This window comes from Dromiciops gliroides, chromosome 6, assembly GCF_019393635.1.
Source record: "Dromiciops gliroides isolate mDroGli1 chromosome 6, mDroGli1.pri, whole genome shotgun sequence".
In the NCBI taxonomy this organism is placed as follows: Eukaryota; Metazoa; Chordata; class Mammalia; order Microbiotheria; family Microbiotheriidae; genus Dromiciops; species Dromiciops gliroides.
This window is the reverse complement of record NC_057866.1, coordinates 199,616,593-199,631,182: the sequence shown is the minus strand read 5'-3', so window position 1 is coordinate 199,631,182 and position 14,590 is coordinate 199,616,593. Positions and strand designations below refer to the sequence as shown.

General features: G+C 36.7%; 1 pseudogene; it reads left to right on the top strand.

Annotated features, from left to right (window-relative positions):
- The first annotated feature begins 507 nt into the window (after window positions 1–507).
- LOC122732197 overlaps window positions 508–14,590 on the top strand; it is a 38,473-nt pseudogene continuing 24,390 nt past the window's right edge.

The window sequence follows — 14,590 nt, the reverse complement described above, 5'->3', positions numbered from 1 at the left end:
GGTAAATGGTGACCCTTTCACAGCCTCAAACTTAGGATCCAAATTCCTTCACAGGTAATCCCAGCTTGCTGAGGCATAGCATTCACCATGGTTGTAGTTTTATTTGCTTAATAGAAAGGTAACATGGCCTGGCTTGGCAGGACTATGTCTTGGACCATAGCCAGGAGATGGTTTATATGTCACTCTACTTCAGTTTTGATCTTGATTTAATGTGAAAACTCTTGGGGGATGGGCAATTCCCTATAATATTTCAAAGGTGACAAAGATATACTTCTTCCGTCTTGACTGAGAAGAGTTTATTGTAAATGTTTATGAGCTTGGTTTTAAGGAACAAAAAAGAGAAAATCATTGCTCAAATGGTAAAAAAAGAGTTAAATGGAAGGCAAATGTAGTAGATATGTATAGAATGTACCAAAAGCTTATGTATGAAGAAAAAAAAATTAAGATTATTAAGTAGTAGCAAATAGAAACAAGGAGGCATTGGTTAGAGAATTTGAACATGCTTAAATGAAGGACAGGACTGAGAAGAGAACGATTAATGATGTAAAAGATGAAGCTGGTCATGAAAGAAAAATCAGGTATGTCATTAAAATAAAAAATAACACCATGAGATCAACACATATGTTAGAGGTGCTGAGATTTGAGAACAGAATTCATATTGAGAACAGAGTTCATATTGTTCTCCATTGCTGGCCTAGAAAGAAGTTACTCTCAAGACTGGGTCTATTCTTACGCCAAATTCTTACAACTGACTTTGTTACTTCCATATGCCGAATAGTGCCGGATGATTTATAGGAAAGAGCAGAACTTTGCTGAGGTGTATCTAATTATTTTTCCACCCATTACACAGAGACTCATCAGTGACATTGCATAGATGAAAGTTTCTAGCTTGACAAACCTCACCTTGTGTAAGTCGCTTTCTTTTTACTCATGTGGGGGAGGTAATTGAATAAGCATTTATTGAGCACCTATTATTTGTCAGGCAATATGCTAAATGCTTTACATGTATTATTATAATTTGCATTAAAAAATCTAATCATAACCCTCATAACTAGGTGTTACTGTTATCACCATTTTATAGTTGAGGAAACTGAGGCAAACAGTTTAATTGACTTGCCCAGGTTCACACAGCTACTAAGTGTCTGAGTCTGGATTTGAACTTAGATCACCCTGCTCCTGGGCTAAGTGCTCTATCCACTGTGCCACACAACTGTCACAATCCTAGTTTAAGTTCATTACCACCTTTTGCCTAGGCTGCTGAAGTAGCCTCAGGTAGAGACCCTACTCCAAACCATCCTCACCTTTCAGCTTCCAAGGTGATATTCCTAAAAGTGAAGATTTGACCATTTTACCCCCTCCTGTGTATATCAATTCATACAGTTCTTCCCTGAATTTCTCATATTTTGCATTTCTCATGGTGCAATACTGTTCTATCAAATACTACAATTTGTCTAACCATTATATACTCAATGGCATCATACTTTGTTTCTATTTTTTGTTACCAAAAATATATTGCTATGATATCTTTGACAGTTTGGTGGATATAAGGTGAATCCTCTATTTTCTACTGTAGTTATAAAATACTTTAAAAAGCAAACTTTTTGTTTCAGATATGTTAACTTTATAAAAATAACTTGACAAATCATATGTTATATATTTCTCAGTGATATTATATTTTTTGTGAAGAATGGAGAACCAAGACCCCTGAAAAATCAAAATGTATATAGTCTATTAATATATACATATTGTGGAACAGAATATGATGGAAAGAAATATGGTGGTTGTAAATAGATATGTAAGTAGATATGGTGTCACATATAACTTTCATAAGATATGGTGATAAAGTAAAAGGAGGTGGGTCAGTTATAAAGAAAATAGGAAGGATAAGAAACAGCCTGAACACATGAGGACCAGTGAACTGGTCCCCATGAAATGTTGAAAGATCTGGGGGAATGGCCTTCAGTGTTCTGGGGAGTTCTATAGATGATATATGAGAAGTAGTAGACAAGAATAATATCAATAAGAAGGAATTGGGTAGGTTATGATCTGCATCGCCTCAGGGGGTATACTTATTGAGGAGTTAATGGAGCCATCCAAATTTTAACATGCCATTCTAAAGCAATATTTAGTCATGTGGAAGTAAAAATGTCTGGTTCTTTTAGAACATTAAAACGTCTCAGCCTAGATGCCTCCATTGCTTGTGCCTTAGGTGCAGGTACAGAAGTAGTAATGTCAGTTTCTGAATTCTTCAAATATTCAAAAAATCTACTTGCTTGAATATAAATCCCACAATTATACCTTTTTATAACTTATGACAGGTATCCTATTAAGTTACTTTATCAATATACACATGCATATATAAGCATGTATGTATTATATGTATATATACACATAAACATATATAATGGTAACACTTAAGAGACAGAAACCATATATAGATTCTGTGGGTTTTCTTATCACTGAGCCTTCAGAAAGCTTCCTCAGGTTTTAGGTATTTTTGTGAGTTAGAACATTTTCTAAACTATAGTAATGAGCCTCCTCTGGTTTGTTTAATTTTACTAGTCAGATGACACACAGTTCAAAGCAAAGACATTTAATGAAATAGAATAATAATAAAAGTAACAACAGAACATTCTCCCCATAAACCAGGAGCTCACTGTTCCACAAATATATTCCTTCTCAGTGGAAAGAGTGAACACATATAAGGATCAAACTTTGGTCATATAAAAATAGGAACTCCTGTAGTCACAAATTTCAAATTGAGGGGTAACATAACCCTCGAAAACTGTGAAACTGCCAGCATTTCTATCCTCACTTCACTGATGGGGTTGGGATAAGTAGGGGTGCTGTGGTTAGTAAGCCTCTCCCCTGGAGAGGAAGGCCATAGCTCTCCTTAGTGAATTCTCTTGGTCATTCTCTCTCTGTTCCATAGCCAGGATAATCACAGAAAATAATACATGTCTAGGTTAAGAATACGTCTTCTCTTTTTAACTACTATATCTTATATCATCTCTTCTGAGTCTCTTAATACAGATGTCATCAAAATCCATTTTAGTTCTTTACTTTTGTCATACTCCCTCTGACTAAGGCAAACATACTCAATATTCTATTTCCTCAAATTAAAAAAAAAAGACCAAGGTGGAACTGTTTTGAGGGAAAAAATTAATTACTATCACATTCTTTCATTCTATGAAAATTAAATTATAAAGGTTTGACTGTTTAGAGAAGACTGAAATTGACTGGTGACATCTGCCTGAGTTCCTCCTGGCAATAAACTCAGTCTGTTCTCTCTCTGGTTTTTGTACACATAAATATCTTGGATAGATGTTGCAGATGGACAATAAGGTCTATTGAGAATTGAGTAATAAAAGAAGAAGATTGGGTTGGATGGTATTTGGGAAATTACACTGTGCTTTCAATGATCCAAAACTATTTATAATGGCAAAAAGCCCATCTCTTTAAACTTCAATAGTTTTCATTATACTATATGACTGAAAATCACTGGACACAACAATTTCAGAAGAACCCAACATACAACTAAGCAATAGAATGATGTATGGTGAATGTAAATAGGTTACATAATGTTACTAAGGATGAATTATACTTTTAAAAAAGTGGCATTTAATGTATCATCTAAAAAATTGTCACTGACGATGAAGGTGAGCCAGTCATATACCAAGAGTGAGAGGATACATCAGAGAAACAGCCTAAAAAGTATCTTGAGTAGTAAAAAACAAGAAACAAACAAAATGAGCAAGATATCTAGTATAGTATTGAAAGTCACAGACAAGAATTACATAGCAAAAGAGCCACAGTATGTCAAACTTGGAAAGGATCTCAATAGCCGTTTAGTACAATTCCAATCTAAAAAGAAGAAAAAAAAGGAATTCTTTCTAAACCATATCCAAAGAACTAAAGAAATTAAGTTCTTTGTTAGTAGTAGATCAAGAATCATGTAGTTAGTTTGTTAGTAGTAGAAGTCATGATCTATTTATCTAGTTCATTAGTAGTAGTAGTAGTTAGTAGTAGAATCTATCATGAATCTATTTATCTAGCTTGTTAGTAGTAGAAGATCAAGATCATGAAGCTATTTACCTAAGCAAGTGTGATCAGTGTGACTTAAAGGTCATGAAAGGGAAATTTGAGTGAAGTTTGGGGTAAATTTAATCTTTATCACTGAGTCAGCCAACTAGTATCCATTAAGCACTTATTTTGTGTCAATCATTATGTGGAAATGCAAATATAAATTAAAAAATCCTTTACATTCTGATGGGAGAAAACAACAAATGAAAGGATGCTGGGAGGAGGGAAATCTGGTGCTAGGAAATAAGGGAAGTGGAGTGCAACTTGTTGAGGAATGAGAAATGCCTGACCTGGGTTCCTCCTTTAAATGGAGGTCTTGGGAGGAACCTCTCAATCAGAGGGAAAGACTAAAGGGGTGGGAGGTGTTTCCAATGTGGAGTTCTAGGTGTTGTCTATGTTATAAATCCATAATTCATCATACTGAAGCTTTGTCCCCCCCCACTCAAAAAAATTTCACTAGGGTTGGTATAGCATGTTCCTGCTGGTTATGGTACAGTTCAGAGATGTTCACACTCCAAAGTCTAATACCTAAAAGAAACTTATTTGGAAGAATGCATTTTCAAGTATTTCAGTAAAGTAATTTAGCAACCCAGTACAAAGCTTCCATAGGCAGTACCTATACCCCGTATAGGGTAACCTAAGTGGTTCAGTGGATAGAAGGATGGGCCTGGAGTCAGGAAGACTCATCTTCTTGAGTTCAAATTCAGCCTCAAACACTTACTAGCTGTGGAACTTTGGGCAAGTCACTTAACCCAGTTTGCCTCAGTTTCCTTATCTATAAAATAAGATGGAGAAGGAATCACTCTGGTATCTTTGCCAAGAAAACCTCAAATGGGGTCAGTAATAGTTGGATACAACTAAAATCACTGAACAACACCCTATATACTACACTATGTAGGTTATGAGTCCATGAGAAAACTTTAAGGACAGCTTTACAGAAATTTAGGAAAACAACTGAAAAGTTAATATTGTACAAGGATAAACACAAGGTCTATCTTCTTCCATAGAACTTTTTTTGTGGGGGTATGGGGGTGGGGGAGGAAAGTGGGGATAGAGCATCCAGACTTGAAATAGAATTTGTGTGCCCTCCTGATGTAAAAAATACCTCCACTGCTATAGATTGACAACTTATCTGTAATTTATACTCTCAGATAGTAATCTATATCTTGAGAGTTTAAGTGAGTTGCCCATTGTCACACAGTTGATATGTGTCAAATGTGAATTTGAACCTTGTGAATGTGAACCTTGGTCTTTCTAAACCCTAGTTTGGGCTTATATTAATTACAGAAGTAAAACCCCCCTGTTCTCTAACTCAATCAATAGGACTTTATATGTTACATTTGCAAGAAACACTCAGTTGTTTAGATTTCCAGTTGTATCATTCAAACTGGAAATCTATCAGAGTATTGCATTTTTCATTCATTGTCCTAAATGTCATTTCATATCCAAGATTAGATAAGTCAAATGGACCCAGAACCTTGTGCTCCAGCTGTCTCTTCATGTAGCACAGGAAAATTTAAAAAAGAAACAATAAATTTCCCCAAATAGCTGTTTTTCTGTGGTGATACCTGTACCTCAATTGACATTATAAACACTTTACTGACAGGATTTCCTGTGATAAATTCCTTTTAAAACTGAATGCCCCTGTTGAATAAAATAGTTGGTGCCTAATAGATGTTTATTGACTAATAATTACCACTGTCTGTATACCTCAGGGATAGTATGAGATGTAAAAGTCTATAACTATGGGACGGAGATCTTGAGATACAGAAATAGGCTCAAATGATGCCCCTTTGTTACTACTTCTTTGATGCAAATCAGCATTGTTAATATGCTGTAGCCTACTTACACTGCCCCCCCACCCCATCTTTCCATTACCTTTTGGCATAAAATAGAAAGTAGGAGCATTTATTAAAAAAAAAAAGAATCACTCATCTCAGTTGATAAAATAAAACTTGAACAGGCATACGTGATTACATATTCTATTCACAAGAGGGCAGTGTGAATCATTGTCCAAGACTGTTCTCTGAAATCACAAAAATACTGTGGCATTGAGTTTAACTATATAGACATATTTACATACATGTGTTCATTAATTAGAATAATCCTGTAATGTTTTGATGGATTTGTGATCTCCCTTCTGTGGGTATTCTCTCTGATGATACAGATCTCATATTTACAAATCTTAAGCCATTCATTTTCCTTCTGGCAGTAATTTTTTTTTTAATTTTATTTTTTGAGACTGAGTGTCCCTATCTGGCTCTTTCTTGGAAGTACAGTGACCACTCATGGTCCAGTCACACCCTGATCAGAGCAAGACCCTTGACTTGCTCCATCTCTGACCTTTATCTCTCTTTAGGCAGCCTGGTAGCCTCTAGCTTCTAGGGACTGGAAAACTCAGTATGGATATCTGATCAGATTTAGCCCCACTGTAAATCCAAACTCCTGAGTTCAGTTGATTCAGCATCTTCGGACTCCCCCAGTAGCAAGGATTACAGGCATGAGTCACCATGACAGACTGGGTAGCAAATATTAAATAATCAGAAAAAAAATAATTTGTTTATGATGTATGAGAGAGTTGTTCAAACAAGAGGCCACGGTTGCCAGGTGCTCCCTCTTCCTAGTAATCTCTTGCACGTCTAAACTTGCATGTCTGAAACTGTGACACTTGATCATTGTTTATGTTACTTTGACTCATGCCTACTAGATCACAACCTCCATCAGGTAAAGGAGAAGGTTTTGTTGGTCTTGGAACTATGCATGTCTCCTCACTTAACAGTGCTCTGCAATTTTGGAACTGAGTTTGAAGCTCTCATCCAAGTGCTATATGGAACACGCTATTTGTGTGTCTACATATATTCACTTGTGTATATAGATACATTGTATGTGTGAAGTCTAGACCTAAATGTCCAGTTTTGTAGGAATAACCCAAATAGAAATGCCATCCTCAGATTGGTAATGCATCTGTATGAGGCTTGACTAATAATTTCCACTGTCTGTATCCCCCAGGGATAGTATGAGATGTAAAAGGGTTTAACTATGGGACAGAGTTCTTGAGACCCTGAAATAGGCTCAAACCATGACCCTCTGTTACTATTTCTCGGAGGCCAGTTAGCATTGTTAATAAGCTGTGGCCTACTTACACTGCCTCCCCATCTTTCCACCCACTGCTGGGTTTGAAGGCACAGGCTTGTAATCCCTGCTCCTGAGACGGCAGGGATCCGTGGATCACTTGAACTTGGGAGACCTGAGCTATAATAAGGCTAGGTGTCCACACTAAGCTCAATACTATTGGGCTGAACCTCCCAAGGAGCTGGGGCCTACTAGGCTACTTAAGGAGGGGACAAACCTGCATGGGTTGGAAATGGAGCAAGTCAAAGCTTCTGTGCTGATCATGGTGTGACCGCACCCATGAGCTGTTGCTGCACTTCCAGGCTAAATGGGGAGATCTAGTTTAAAAACGTCTTAAAGTTGCCTGGGTGTAGTGGTAAAAATTGAAATGACTTTGATTATACAGCTGGGGCATATTTAATTCTGTTTTTTCTGTCTCTAAAGCCAGTCTTCTCTTCACTATTATACTGTTGCTCATACATATACATAGAGTATTGGTGTGTGTGTGTGTGTGTGTGTGTGTGTGTGTGTGTGCTTGTTTGTAAATGATGGCATGGTGACCTGGGTTCAAATCCTATCTCTGCCATATACTGACATTGTGACCCTGAGCAAGTTACCTTTCTGTGTTCTAGGCTACTAATTCTCTTAGGGAATTTCCTCATTTGGAGTTCTCTAGGCTAGTGAAACCATATATCTAGTCTCAATTTTTTATATATGTACTTCAAAAATTCATGATTTCATCCCTATGTTCCTTCAGTATTTTTTTTTTCAGTCCTATCTGACCCTTTGTGACCCCTTTTGGGGTTTTCTTGGCAAAGATATAGGAGTGATTTGCCATTTCCTTCTCCAGGTCAGATAAGGAAACCAAGGCATACAGGGCCAAGTGACTTGCCCAGAATCAAGGAATTGGTATGTGTTTGAGGCTGGATTCGAACTTCTGACTCCAGGCCCAGTGCTCTGTCTATCCACTGTACCACCTTGCAGTCCCAATGATGCAGACTGCAATCTCTTCACATGTCAGTAAAAGTTTTAGTTAGCATTTATTAAAAGTTGATCCTCTTGCTTATCTTATCAATTGAAAAATGGCTTAACAAGGTGTAGTATATGAATGTAATGGAATACTATTGTGCTATATGAAATGATGAGCATGGGGGCAGCTAGGTGGTGCAGTGGATAGAGCAACGGCCCTGGAGTCAGGAGTACCTGAGTTCAAATGCGGCCTCAGACACTTAACACTTACTACCTGTGTGACCCTTGGCAAGTCACTTAACCCCAATTGCCTCACTTAAAAAAAAAAAAAAGAAATGATGAGCAAGTGGATTTCAGAAAAACCTGGAAAGATTACATGAATTGATGATGAGTGAAATAAGCAGAACCAGAATATTGTACACAGTAAGACCAATATTTTATGATGATCCACTATGAATGACTTAGAGTATTTTCAGCAATATGATGATAAAAGATAATTCTGAATGACATGATGAAAAATGCTATTCACTTCCAAAGAAAAATAATTGATAGTCTGAATGCAGATAGAAGCATCCTCCCCTTTATTATTCTTGGGTGTGTTTTTGTCTGTGTTTTCTTTTGTAATTTGACTGCAAGGGCTAAAATTCTAGCTAGTCTGACTAAAATCTAATGAGTGGTCGCCAATAAATTATAAGCTTTAGCAAGAGTTAGACTTTTAGGCATTTATTAAGGAGAATAAGAATTTGGTAAAGAGAGAGAGAAAAGCCTAGATTCTTCTATCTATTAAAGGGAGAGCACATTTCTAGTTCCCTTCTCCACCAGAGTCCTCAGGAAAAGAGAGTGAGCCAGTGTACCAGCCTCCCCCTTCCTCCCACAAGCAAACGTCACTTCCTGACGCCAAAGGAAAGACGCATGGTCCTGCCCTCAGAGACCCTCTCCTCATGTTGAAGCTTTCCTACAGTAAGTCTCCAGCAGGTGGCATCATTCCAATCATTACATGACTAATGTGGAAACGCTTTCCATGACTACATGTACACAATAAATATTAAATTGATTGCTTCCTCAAAGAGGAGGAAGGTGAATGGAGGGAGAAAATTTGGAACTCAAAATTAAAGAAAACACACAACAAAATAAGAGTTAAATGTTTGTTTACTTGTAATTGAGGAATTTTTTTTTTTTTTTTAGTGAGGCAATTGGGGTTAAGTGACTTGCCCACGGTCACACAGCTAGTAAGTGTTAAGTGTCTGAGGCCAGATTTGAACTCAGGTACTCCTGACTTCAGAGCTGGTGCTCTATTCACTGCACCACCTAGATGCCCCAAGGAAAAAAAAATTTAAAAATAACCCCCTGTCTTCATGATCACAAAATAATTTCTTTTGGAAATACTACTACATCTGCTAACCGTGCAAGAGAATTATAGGGATAAGTGAAAGGTAGAATGTAATAAACCTCAAAAGGTGTACTTACGCCAGACTTGAAATGTTAACAATGAACAATAATGCTGAATATATAAGGCTATCCGGGTAGATAGTATAATAGGAGAAATTGGAGGTTAGTCTTTACTACTAATTATTATGATCATAGGGAAGCCATAGTTAAAACTTTGGGACACATTTTTCCTCATCACCAAAACTGATAGTTTGGCTAACAGCATAAACTAATAGGGGAAAAACTGGAAAGCAGATGTTCAGAAATTAAGTTTAGGCCAACATTTTCAAGTGCATATCAAAATAAGCTCAAAAATGGGCAGTTGGCCTGAATTATAAAAACCCATATCATAAGTTGAAAATAAGAAGAAATCAAGAAGAGGTGCCTTTCACAGCTGTGGCTAGGGCAAGGATCCTTAAATGAATCAAGAAGGAGAAGTTAGCATAAAAGACAAAATAAGGAGTTTTGATTACTAACATTTAAAAGCTTTTACATGAATAACATCAGTGAGGACAGAAAAATAAAGAACATTGGAGCTGAGACAGAGTGAAATGAGCAAAGCCAGAAGAAAAATATATTACTAAGATGATATCAGTAAAATCAGAACATGCAAAACTCTGAGCAACTGGGGTGAATAATGACACCTGAGAACAGGTAATGACATATGTCTCCCTTATCACAGAAGAGCGGCAGGGGGCAGAATGTTATTATATATGTTGTCATATGTGGTCATGGCCTCTAGTACTTTTGCTTAATTGTTTTCTTCTTGTGTTACAAGAGAGAGTTAATTAAGGAAGCAAAGATGAGGTGAATATATCAATAAAAGTTTTTGGAAAAAAAACCACAACCCAACTATCACTTTTTAATTAGTGGATTGGGTTAGGTACATAAGGTTGTTTTAAACTCTATGCCTTCAGAACCATACCTTGTTTCTCCATATTCCATCTTCCTTTCAAAGATTCACCACATTTTAAAGCTTCAATGAAGCTGGAGAATGATTTGTAAAAGGAAATAGATAGGAGAGAAGGCTATCAGATGGTATGAAAAAATTCCCTGAAGCTCAAATCTAAATAATCAACCCATAATCATTCACCTTCTCACTAAAATAGAAGAATAAATCTGCTTGAGTTTCATCTACGTTAAATTACAACACTAGTATTTTTTTGTGGTAATTTCGTGTGTGTGTGCATGTGTTTCTGGATATATCCCATGCTGTCTCTCCAACCTCCATTGCTTTGTTCATGCTACTCCTTATGCTTAGAATATCTTTCCTTATTCTCCATTATCTCTGCCTGCAGAAATCCTACTTTAGCCATCTTTACAATCCAGCTCCAATTTCACCTCTTCAGTAAGCATTTCCAGATCCCAGTACTCACCTCTAAGCTTTCTCCATCTTAGTACTTAATTTTCACCTTTCTTTTTCATTGTTTGCTATTATCTCTTGTAAGATCACTGAAGGAAAGGACTAAATCTTATTTACTCTTCAATATCTCCCTCCAGTGCCTGGCACAATGCTTTTCACACTTAAAAATATGTATTGTTGAATTTGAAAGGGACCTTAGTGCTCATCTAGTCCAAATACTTTAGTTGACAGATGAAGAAACTGAGACCTTAAAAGATCTCATGATTTGGCCCAAGGCATAACTTTCCAGCATCTGAAAGATGTTAAGGAAGTAGAAAAGAGCAAAGTAAATAAAGAAATGATAGAATTGAAGTTCTAGTAGAACAAAGGAAGGAGAATGATGGAATATATCATTTTACTAACATCAGCAACAAAACAGTAATTTGTCTTTAATATGACTTCATCTTTTCAGGAAGTGGAAAGTCAGTGCCGTTATTCAAGGTTCAGGGAGGATCAGAGTTGACAAAGAGCTTTCAAACTATTAGACTTGTCTTTTCTTGTGATTTCCTTGGCCAAAAAGAATTGCGATCCTTTTGGGGTTGTGAAATGAAATGGAAGCTGATTCTTTTTAAGATATCCATACTAGTAGTTGTATAGCCTAGCTTCTACAGTCTTCAGTTTCTTCAACTATAAAACAAAATGGTCACATCATATAATCTTTAACATCTCCTTCAATTCTATAACTTAATCAATGTGATTCTAGATAATTAAAAGAGCTCAATCCTTATCCTTAAGACTGTGTCAAGTTCAATCACAGTGTCTCATGCTCTGGAGCTATGAGCTCAACTCTCATTCCCACTGATGAGTCAGTGCATGAATCAGTACATCAGAGCATATCTACTCAATCCCTTAAGGGCTTTAAGAATCCCCCTAAAGCATTGGAGGTTGTCATTCTAATTCTATATAGTTACAAACCCCAAATGGTGAACTTCATACCATGAAGGTCAGTTTCTATCAAATAATTAGGAACAATTAGTGTTTAGAAAGAAGTCTTTCCTAAAGTGATGTAAAAAAAAATTCCCTAAAAGTCTATGATACAATCTCCCTCAAGTACATATAGCATTCAGGGAAATGTGGACTCAAGCTTTGAGAGTCCATGAGGCAAAGGGGAAACTCATGGAAACTAGAAGTCCCTTTGCAGAATTCCTTATGGCCCTCCTCTTTATTATGGCGTGGTTTTCTGCTGGGCTCTTTGTGAAGTAGTGAACTCAAGTCCAATTTATTATTGCTTTACAATGTAGCTACTGGCTGAAAAGCTAGTAAGACACAGATGGAAAGTCCTTTGGGCATCTGAAGTTCACATAGTCCTCCTATGGCAAAGATGGAGGGTGGAGGCTGAACACTTCCCCAAATGATTCTTTCTCAGAAGTGAATTTCTTTCTTCTCTGCCACCTAGATGCTTGTCCAACTCTCTGTTCCTCTCTGGCCAACTCCATGTCCAAATTTCCTTAATGAATCCAATTATTCATCCTGTGTTACATCATTTCCAGTTTACCCAGTAGCTCATAAGAGACATCTAAATTGATCAAAGTTTTTTTTTTTTTATACTTAAGTCTTTCATTCATTTGATTCATTCTAGACACATCACCTGGTTAGGACGCAAGGTCACTGCACTTTATCACTTGCTTTCAGTGAGGATGACTTATTTGGTTTATTCAGTCAACCCTACCCTTACAATAATAGGGTCATGGCTCCAGAACTGGAAAGGGCCATAGAGTCCATCTAGTCTCAATGCCCTCTTTTTACAGATGTGGAAACTGAGACCCAGAGAGCTGATGTAGCTTGTCTGAGGTCCCATAGGTAGTAAGTATAGAGCCAGGATTCAGACCCAGACTTTTTCCTCCCAAATTGCCAACACTTTGTTTCACAAGGTTGAATTCAGTAGATACCACTAAATCACCTTAATGTCATCCTAATAATTATTTCTCTTTTTTTTTCTGTCTTGAGAATCTTCTAGCTTCCTGAGACACCACAAATCTTCTCTGAATCTTTATTTTTTCTTTATTTAAAAGCAAACTAACAGCAAAAACCAGCTCTACAATTTACAAAAATATAGCTTCTTTTTATCAAGAAAGGAAACAGCTAATCATGCCAGGTTTCCATGTAAATGAAAGCAAAACCAACCTGTTCTTAAGTAAGTTCAGTTGGATGTTACATGCAATATTTGAAAGATATGCTCACAGTTGGATGCATTTCCAATTATTTTATTTGAACTGGAAATCTATAGGAGCTTTGCATTTTTCCTGCAATCAATGTCACAAACTTCATTTCATATCTGAGATCAGATTATTCCAACTGAATCCTGAGCCATGTGCTACAGTTCCCATGCATTTTTAAAAAATAAGCTTTTATTGATGTCTTTTGTTTTTTACATCATCATAGTTTCCCCAAATATCTTTACTCTTCCCTTCCTCTCAGACAGTCATCTCATATAGCATGGTATTTTTTAAAGACAAAAAGATAAAAGGAGGAAAAATGAGCACAATCCATGAAGACATGGAAAAAGTTGAAAATGTGAATGATGTACAACACCTGTGGACTTATCACCTCCACAAAGGAGTGTCCACTCATATTTCTTCCTTTAAGCTATGATTGATCTTTATGATTTTGCTAATTCACTTTTGATTTTGTGTGTGTGTGGTTGTTCTTTCCATTTATATTTTTGTAGTCATCGTGTATATTGTCTTCTTGGCTCTGCTTACTTCAATATTCATTATCAGTTCATGTGGGTCTTTTCATGCTTCTCTGTATTTATTATATTCAATATTTTTACAACATAGTAATATTCAATTACATTCATGTGTCACAATTTGTTCAGCCATTTCCTAATCGATGAGGATCTACTCTGTTTCTAATTCACTGCCATCACAAAAAGTGTTGCTAAAAATATTTGTTGTATGTGGGCACTTTATTCTTATCAATGACTTCCCTGGAAAATAGGCTCATATGGAATCTCTGGGTTAGAGGGCATAGAAATTTTCGTAATTTCATTTGCATAATTCCAAATTGCTTTGTTTTAAATATATGTATTTTTAAATTATTCATTAAATATTTACCAATTACATGTAAATTTTTCTAACATCTATGTTTATAAATCTTGAGTTCCAAATTCTCTCCCTCCCTCCTACCCTTCCCCCAACCATTAAGAAGGAAAGCAATATGATATCCATTATACAGGAGAAACCATGCAAAACATATTTCCAGACTTCTGAGGATGGAGCCAAGATGGTGGAGTAGAGACAAAACTTGGATGAGCTCTCCCAACATTCCCTTACAAATGACTTTAAAATAACACTTCAAATTGACAGCTAGAGTGGGAGAACCAACAAAAGGTCAGGGTAAGACATTCTTCTGGCCCAAGATAACATAAGAGGTTGGAAAGAGAGATAATTGACATGGGGTTGGAGGCTGACCTGAAGCCCATGTGTAGGAAACACCAGTGGTGGGGGTGGGTGGGAATGACAGAAGCAACAATGGCTTTTGGAGCTTTCAAGTCAGAGGTGGTAAGGGGACTTAGTAACTACTCAGCAGGAGATTACAAGGAACTCCTGTGCTAGCACTTGATGCAAGACCAGATGCTGTTTAGCAACTCAGTTG